The sequence below is a fragment of the Nannospalax galili genome, unplaced genomic scaffold, assembly GCF_000622305.1.
Source record: "Nannospalax galili isolate Female #2095 unplaced genomic scaffold, S.galili_v1.0 scaffold6172, whole genome shotgun sequence".
Lineage (NCBI taxonomy): Eukaryota > Metazoa > Chordata > Mammalia > Rodentia > Spalacidae > Nannospalax > Nannospalax galili.
In genome coordinates, this window is record NW_008331724.1 from 81,705 (window position 1) to 90,957 (window position 9,253).

The 9,253-nt window shown below is 41.1% G+C and overlaps 1 protein-coding gene across 1 annotated transcript in view; it reads right to left on the bottom strand.

Moving 5' to 3' along the window:
* Positions 1 to 9,253, bottom strand: part of LOC103728867 (PH and SEC7 domain-containing protein 3) — a 65,335-nt gene that overhangs the window by 55,065 nt on the left and 1,017 nt on the right. The gene's annotated exons all lie outside the window — the stretch shown is intronic.

Genomic DNA, 9,253 nt, shown 5'->3' on the forward strand with positions numbered 1-9,253 from the left:
TAAAGCACCACACCTAAAAAAACTGAGCCAGAGGACCAGCATTATTTGAGTTTCTCCACCTTCTCCCCTGTTCCCACTTCCATATAATAAAGTAATATAAGGGCTGTTAAGAAAATCTGTCCCCCTTGGAAATACATCCCAGAAAATTCTGTGTTCTATAGTGCTTTCTCCTCTTCTAGTAAGTTTTAAGATACACTTCCAATCCTCACCTAGCACCCTTCACCCAAGAACACCAAAGAAAGTATAAAATGTAAAAGAGAGGAAATGAGTGAGTATGTAGTTTTGTTGCTAGACTGAGCTTTGCAGTTATGAGATATAATATAAGAAGCATGGTGAACTGCACAAGTACTCCAGTAATGATGAGGTTGACATCTACTGGGCAGGCACATACTAGCTCTAGGTGCTGTGTTAAGTACTTTGTGTTATCTAAATGGATCCTCTTAACAAACTCTAAAAGGGAGGTACCACTGCAGCTATTTTACAGAGGACTAGAGGGGTCCTTACCCAAGGCAGTGCTGTCAGGAAATGGCCATCTCTGGGTATGAAGGCAATTTTTCAAAATTCAAGATCTAAACCCTATACGATATTCTGTTCACTGCACAGAGTTTGGCCCTAAAAGAAAGCTGTCCAGAAGTTGGTGTAATGAGAGGCCAACCGTGGAAAGAGTACTATTAATGTCCTTTAACACACATATAAATTATCCATAATTATATAAATCTTCTATCTTCTCATGGGGAAACCCATAAAAGTTCTCTTAATTCTTCTTCAAATAGGATGAGACCACAGAAATGAAGGAAGAAAATAGTCCCAGTCTTCCTTTGGGACCGTCTCAGAATTCTAAAGAGAGTAAAATTTTCTACAAGTTGGTCTCTTCCTTACTCCAAATCATGCACATTAATTACTAATTTGGGGTTACAAGAAGATGTTGCACACACATGTACATAAGTGGAAATGTTTCAATGACCCCTAAGGGGACATAACACCCTTCAAAAAGACTTGTTTCTTCAGTTCAAGTCTTTATATATAAACAACTTAAAGTATACTTTATAGTGGCTATACATTATCCTTCTATACAGCATATTTATAGATCTTATTTTCTGTACCCTTGAACTTAAACCACACTGAAACTGAATCACTTCCACTGAAAATATTCTGAAGCAGCAAATGAAAATACTGAATTTGTTGCAATTTCAACCTTAAATAGGATGGATTCCTTTTACTGGGAAAGATAAGATTATCAGAAAAGTCTGAAATACAAATGCAGTACTTAAAAGGGAAGATGACCATTAGCAACAGTGTTTTACTACAAAAGAGTCTAATCCATGAAAAAGTGGAGTCAAATTCTAGAATAAGTTAGTCAGCACAGCATTTACTTTGCGTATAAAAAAAATGACATTATTACAGGGTTGGGATCTGGAACAACTGTTCCATACAAAGCTGGTTACAATGACTAGTTTATCTGGCATAGTGAGAAAGGCTTTGCATTCAGATCTAGGAATGTACAGCAATAGATGGTCCAAAGCATGCCGTGAGTTCACAAACTGGCATTCATTTTAAAAATCTTATTAAATAAAGTTTTCCTTTAATGGTTAGTATATTCTAAAGGGAAAAGACCAAGAGGCAAAAACATTCCTTGTATACTAGAATATTTCAAGTACAGAAAGCCTGCTTGGTTATTACCATTCTGAGTTGAGGTTCTATTGCTCCTAGAAGATTGCAGCATCTATAGAGATGCTAAGTCTTAAAAGGGTAGGAACAATATGATCATCAATGAACTAGAAATCTCCTATAGTCTCCTGAGTAGAGAGGGTCCCCTGGGACTTCACAGCAGTGCCATCCTGCTGACCTGTCCTGCTTGTATTCTCAGATTTAGTGACAGAAGCATGGTGGTAGCACTCTTCTTGGTCATCACATCCAGAGATATCCAAAGGTCTCCAAACTGAAGGGGCCCTGGAATCACCACTTCATCGCTCTGTTCACCGGGTTACTTGTATAGGCTCTCCACAGGTAAAGATTCACAAGTCTCATGACTTGATCAACTAGAAACTCAAAAGAATCAATCATTGGCCTAATACAAAAATCTGACAGGACAATACAATGAAACGGTTATTTTGGAGAAAAAAACATACCTAAGTGGCATCCTACTGGGAACGTAAATCCGTGATAATAGTACTTGCCTAACACACGTTCAATCCACAGAACCACAAGAAAAAACAATTCTTTGAAGTTCTGTTGCCTAACAGCATAGATGACTTACTGCGTTTGTACTAATCTTCACTACTGATCACATTAACTTAACTCACTGGCATGAATCAGGACTGGAGAGAGTAGCATCCTCCGATGGAAGAGGATGTATTTTAGACTTGAGACAATTAGTCAACTCCAAAGTTACCCTGTAAAATCAAAACAAGTTTTCAAAAAGGGGTGGAGGAATTTTCAGATTCCCACAAGTCTATAAAATATCCTCAATAAACACTGCATGTGCTGAGCCCTGTCAACAGGAATGCAAGTGTTTTTGTTGGGTCTGTCATTATAAGAAGGCAAAAGAACAATTCCCTGGTGAAACACTGATTCTCTCTGCTAAATGTCCCTTCAGAGTTCAAGTACATAAGCAAGCCCTTCACCCTGAAGGCCAAGAGACACATTAATGTAGGCCACAGAGCAGCGAATGTCCTTGAGGCTTTTGTTGAAGAAAAAGCAAAGAGAAGGGGAAAACTGAGAGAAAATTTTCTACAGCACCCTATAAGAAACCATCTTCCTTGTGAAGGTACAAATAGTCCAAAAGTTTTTCTGCCAAGACAGGGAAGTCAGAGTGGGAACCACTAACCTTTCTGGGAAACTCTGGTCTGAACAGAGCACTCCAAACTGCTGACATCTCAATAAATAAATGCCAAAATTAGTGCCATGACCAAAAGGAATAATCAATGCTAGAACATTTTGTGGTAACCTGGACTTAAAGCTGTGCAAAAATTTTTTAAAAGCTTCTGCCTTCAGAGAGGTTATAGGCACCACTGGTGACATAAGCAAAACCCAGCTGGTCCCAACTCCGTTTCCTTTCTGCCACTCTTTCATGGTCTTCCAAAGGAACAGAGAACTGACAGGCTCATGATCGATTCTGGAAAACACTCTTGCTGTTGCCTAGCCTCACCATTTCATTTTAAAGATGAGACCATAGAAATGGATGGCAAACCCTAAGAGCCAATGTGAAGTAATAGAAAATTTCTTGCTTCAAAATGCCAATTCTATGCTGCATTCTTCAGTTCAAAGGGGAGAAAACTTTACTCATAAACTTAGGATCTACAATATCCATTCCTTGCATAGCTAAGAATCTAGAAACAACTGCATGGCCTTTTACTGCCTACATCCTGGTCATGCACCTGTTGTGGCTCACAGTTCTGCCTCTATGTGAGAGCAAGGACCCTCTGAGCAGGGCTGAAGAAGAAACAGTCATCAGTCAATCCCTTCAGCCAGAGAAGGACTGCACTGCCCCTTGTTCTCCTTCCATTAGGGCTGCAAAGCTTGACCAGTGTAGACAGCCAAACGTTACTGCCAAAAAAATGGAAAATATTCTTCCCTGTGTGTGTTCTCCATCCTAATGACCTGCTAATCTATGAGGACTGTTAACTTTAAGGTATATTGTACTGCTCCAATTCCACAGCCTCTTCAGTTTTTTCTATTTTCTCCATCTATTAAAAGAGCCTAATTTGTCACAGAGAGTTAACGTAAGGAGCCAGAATATAATTTCATGGAGTCAATGGATAGAGTTTTGAAGTTAGACTATTCTATGAATTATTTAATCACTCTGGATAAGTATATGGACGTTTCAGAGAGAGAGACAGAGAGACAGACAGGGAAACGGAGAAAGATATTCATATACCAGACTTCAAGTCTTCGAACACCTAGCACAATGCTGTTCCTATGACCACTTTTATCACAACGGACAGACACAAGGCTACTCCAGTGTCTACACAAGGCTACTCCAGTGTCCACTCCAGTGGAGATGATCCTTGGGTTTTTCAGAGTCACACTGGCTTAGATATATTGAGGACACAGAGCAAAGCAACTCAAAGTCCTTGTCAGTGATTACTGCGGTTCATCAGGATAGGATGGGCTAGAGAAATGACGAAGGAAGACAGAAACAAAAATTCAGGGCAAAGAACTCAGGTCAACCCAAATGATTCTGAATACAGACAAGAAACACAGAGGACAGAAATCAGGGTGCAGAGTACCTGCCACCAAGTCACAGAGGGCTACTAAGCAGAGCCAGAATAGCACATTTCTGGAAAAGCACAGCATTAGAGCACCAAAAGGGCACACAATTCAGAGGGGCACATCAACTCAATCTGTGACCAAGGTGATGTACAATGACATCAGACTTGAGATGTCTTCATAAAACTGAATTCACCAAAAGAGAGAAATGACTTCCACACTAACCAAAGGTGAGTGATCCTGGTAACACATCCCGGGTAGGGAAGCCCACCCTTGGTCCACAACCTTTCTACAGATGGAGCTCTTCAGTGTCTTTTCAGAGTTGCCCACATGGGTGACCCTGAGACCCCCAGGCAGAATGTGCTGACTCAGCATGGCCAACTCCCTCCCGCTGTGATGCAGCCAAGGCAGGCAGGGAAGTGAGAGGCAGGTAGCACGCAGCAGTCCTGACTCCTAAGACTGAGAATTAAACGCAGTTGTGCCATCCTGTCTCATGTTAGGAGAATGAACGAAGTAGCCTTTTGTGTTTACAGTCAGAAGTGCTTCTATTTGTTCAATCTGTGTTTTCCAATTCAATACCTTTACTATATATATATTTTTTTTTTACAAAAAAAGTAGATACTTTAATAAGACTGGGCTATAAAACCCTTGTTACTTACTACCTGAGGGGACCCATAATGTCATCCTGAGTTCTGGCAGAGCACATCAGCACAGGACCCCACAGGGCAGGTAATGACTAAGGCCCAGGCAATTTACTGCTATATAAAAAGGTGCAGACTGGCATTCTTTGGCTATGCTTCAGGTGGACACTTTGTGGTTCCTTCACTTATAAGCCTTAGAAAATGCTCGGCTGTACAATTTCCACAGTAAAATCAGTTAATGTCAATTCAAAGTCATGGCGTGGAACATACCAGCTTCCCAAGGTCAAAATGTCAGAAAATGCACAGCCAATCCAAACTTGCACCAACTCTTTCCTTAGGTAACTCATTACCTTTGAAATCTACATCTCCTGGACCATTGAAAATGCTCAGAGGGTAAAGGTACTTACTACCAAGCCTGATGACCTGAGTTTGATCTCCACATGGTAGAAGGAAAGAACCAACTCCCTCAAGTTGTCCTCTGACCTCCACATATACCCTATGATATATGTATGCCCACAGATACTCACACACATATACATAAGCAAATGTAAAAAAGATAATTTAAACCACCTACTCCTTTCTCCAACTCCATCCAGAAAGCAGCACTTAAATGAGTATTGAGCTACTGGTTAAAAAATGTATGCAAGATAAATGTTGTTAATAAGAAGAATTCAACCTTGGATAACAGAATCTACGTATACACACACACACAGACACACAGACACACAGACACACACACAGACACACACACACACACACACACACACACACACAAACACGCACTGCAACTGGAGGCATCTACAATCAAGACAGTTCTTATAACAGCCGGTAGTACACTTCGACCACGCTGGCTAATCACACACAATTCTGTATCTCTTTTATTATAAACTACCATGTTCTGAAGCCATGGTTTCTGGAATGCTTAGGTAAATTTAGAACAGTTTCTATGGGTTGCTAAAGTTTAGTCCATTGATGAGTCCTGTAAAGGAACTCATGAATTCCAGAGGAATGTGAGTTCCATTGGGCATTGGCTATCTCTCTCATTACACGGGCTGTTCATGAGCCTTCCATTTAGCAGACTGTCGAGATCATCTCTAATATCCCCTTGTCTTTAGTGATAAAATAATGAAGAAACACAAATATTTCCTTCTTCTGTCACCAAGAAAATCTCTCTTACCCTGGGAAAGCTACACTAAACTGTGTGCTCAAGATGGCTGTGTCCCTCTATTTAACATGATTCAGATAAACAACAAAAACAAAAAAATAACAAGAAGGAAAAAAAGGATGACTAGATCTGAGAGCCAGAACAGTAATGAAAACATCACAAAAACTGGCAAAAGTCTCCTCCTTTGCCCTAAGGGAACCATGACTTCCCTCTCTCCCCTCTCTTCCCCCTCCCCAGGGCCTCAGAGCTCCCATAACAATAGACAAGACCCAGAGCCCTGATCAGGACTATAAGAAGGCAATGTCAATCAAAGCCAATGGGTACAGCTGCCAACAGGGCCCCTGGATACTTTCTCTTAACAAAATGTCACTCTTAAAAGGCATTCATCTTTACATTTAGGTTATTTAAGTTTCTGAACTTAACATGACATCTTAGCTTGATGTTCAGCCTCATTGCTTACTTGCTGTACCATTTTAAAAGTAGTTATCCTAAATTATTTAAAGGGAAGAAGAAATTGCCCTATAAAATGATGGCTATGGATAGCAAGGCAGAACACAGGCGCAGAAAGAGTTGCCGTACCCTCCTCACACAAAAGGGTCTATCCTCTCGTTTTGAAGACAAGAAATTGAGAGGCAGAGAAAAAGTAAGCACCCAGATGTCAGCATGCAATAGTAGAATGGGGTCAACCTAGGTTCTCAGGGTGTCTCCTCCTCAGACGAGGACCTGAACAAGAAGTGGCATATTTGGAAACCTGGACAGTGAAACTACACTGCCGTTCCCGCCCTCCTGAACACAGGTTCCCAGGCATACAAGCAACATTCAAGTCCAGATGGGACAAAAATCTCCACAAACAGGCGACATAAAATCTAAGATCATCAGTTAGACTTTTTCCTCCTTCTCTGACTCATGAATGTTCAGTCTATAGAGGTCAGATAACAATAAGCCACTGTCCTATAACAACCTAGAAAGACTTACAAATCCATAAAGCACTCTGCATCATCTAGAACTTTCATATGCATTATTTTATTTCACTCCCACACTCAATTCTCTTCTGCTAGTAAAGAAACAGAACCAAAGTGATCCTGGCCAAGGCCACAGATGGTAAACAGCAAGGCTACAGTTGAACCTAATCCTGCAATTCCAAGTTCACTGCAACACATTCTACAGTCTCCCCACCCAATGCTGTTAATGACATGAGGCCAAACATAACAGCAGACCAAAGGCTGACTGAACCACACCCTCAGACCAGCTAAACAATGACTAAAATCCTTGTTGGAACACAGAACTTCAAGACTGAGGCTTTTCAGAGCAGGTTAAGCCCCTAACTATCCTCCAAGAACTTGAGGCTGGTCAGATGGCCTACAGCAGTGTGGGCAGAGCTGGACCTGTCAAGTACATTAGGCTCTGGGTGACATGGCCCAGCTGTGTAGGCAGCTCCCTTCAAGGGCACTCCCAAACATTCCAAACCCTGTGGAACTGGAAGGAGGTACTGAGCTGTGCAGGGACCTGGCAGCCCTGACAGAACTTTCCATATCGCATTTGTACTTTTGTACCAGGGAGGTCACTTCAAATAAAGTCCCCCAAAATTTCACGGACTCTGCCTTCCAAGGATAGACTGGGAAGTACCAATGGATGCTCCTCTGGGGAACCAAGTGGGACCCAAGGGACTTCACTTTGAATTTTTACCACCAGTACCATAATTTATTCATAATATTTTTGAAAACTAGATTAAAATTAAATTTATCAGCTGTGGGGATTAAAACTTGCACTGCATCAAGGTAAAAAGAGAAGCTGACATTAATGACATAAACTAGTAACACAACTATTACTGTTACCACGATTAAGACAGGATCCCATATAGCCCAGGCTAGCTTTCACCTCATTATGTAGCTAAGACTGGCCTTGAACTCCTGATTCTTCTGCTTGATTCCCCTGCCTGTATGTCCCAAGTGTTGGGTTTTACAAGTGTGTAACCCCAATGCTCAGCTCAAGAAAAGTATTTTAATCAAAAGGTTTAGAACCACAGTCTAGAGGAGACCTTTACCAAATCACTAGAGATTAAAGAGACTTATTTACAAATTATAATTAGCTTTCCCTGACTGTAACAGAAGAAACAACAATTTTTGGAGGAGTAAAAATATGTTTAGTACTTACTCTGGGCTAGGCATTTTTGAAAATTTCATCTAATCTCAATAATGGAAAAGGTAGCATTATGTATAGTAACAAACCAGGAAATAAGGAGCTAAGCATCTTTCACGTAGCTGCACTGCTACTAACCCCTGGAGTAGAAAGATCCAAAGCGCAAAGCTGGCACAACAGATAAGCCTTTCAAAACAGCCACTGCTGCACAGCAAAACAAGCCTGCATCGAGGGAGGCAAAGTACACAGAAACAGTGCCCAGTTTCTGGCAACCCTTTCCATCTGAAACCTCCCGGTGATCACATGCCCCTCAGAGGTATCTGAGCATACAGTTCTATTCCCCATGTTCACAGATGATAAAGCTGGCATGCCATCCCAGGCCATGAGCCAGAGAAGTTTTCACAAGTGTTGATGGATTTACACTTGCCTACCTCCTGACCCTGCTTACATGGAAGGCTGCATCAGGGAGATGACTGACAGCAGGATGGGCAACAGAAATGTACCTGGAGCCTGACCACAAAGCCTTCCACATGCTGAGTGTAAGAGCACATCTATGGTTTGCTGTTGTTCGCTAGCAAAGTCCTCTTAAGCGCCTGACATAAGGAAACACAACTTAAACATAATAATAGCCCAAGTTTATTAGCTTTTATTGAGCTTTTCCTAGTGCAAAAAAGTTAAGAATACTGGTAAAAGCTTGCACACACTGCACTTTCATTAGTCCTCATGATAACCATCCCTCAGATTAGGTACCATTTTCATCCTTATTACAGATATGAAGAAGGGCTTCAGGTGTGATGAAGTAACTTAAGAAGCCAAACCATATGAAGTAGAAGTGAAAACTTAGAACTATGGGCCTGTCACTGCTAACCACTGTACCTATGCCTCCCATAAAACATGTTTAGTACCTTTTCTTTTCTAAGTATTCTTGCTACCCTTTATTATTAAGACAAAGAAGCAAAGCATCCAGATAGAGGAGGTAAAAAAAACCTTAAACCGATGGGCCAGTAAAACAAATGGCATTATAAAGTGTTTAGAAAAGGAACTGCAAAACACATGATCAAGTCAAGAAATACCAAGTTAGCCAATACAGCCATAGAAA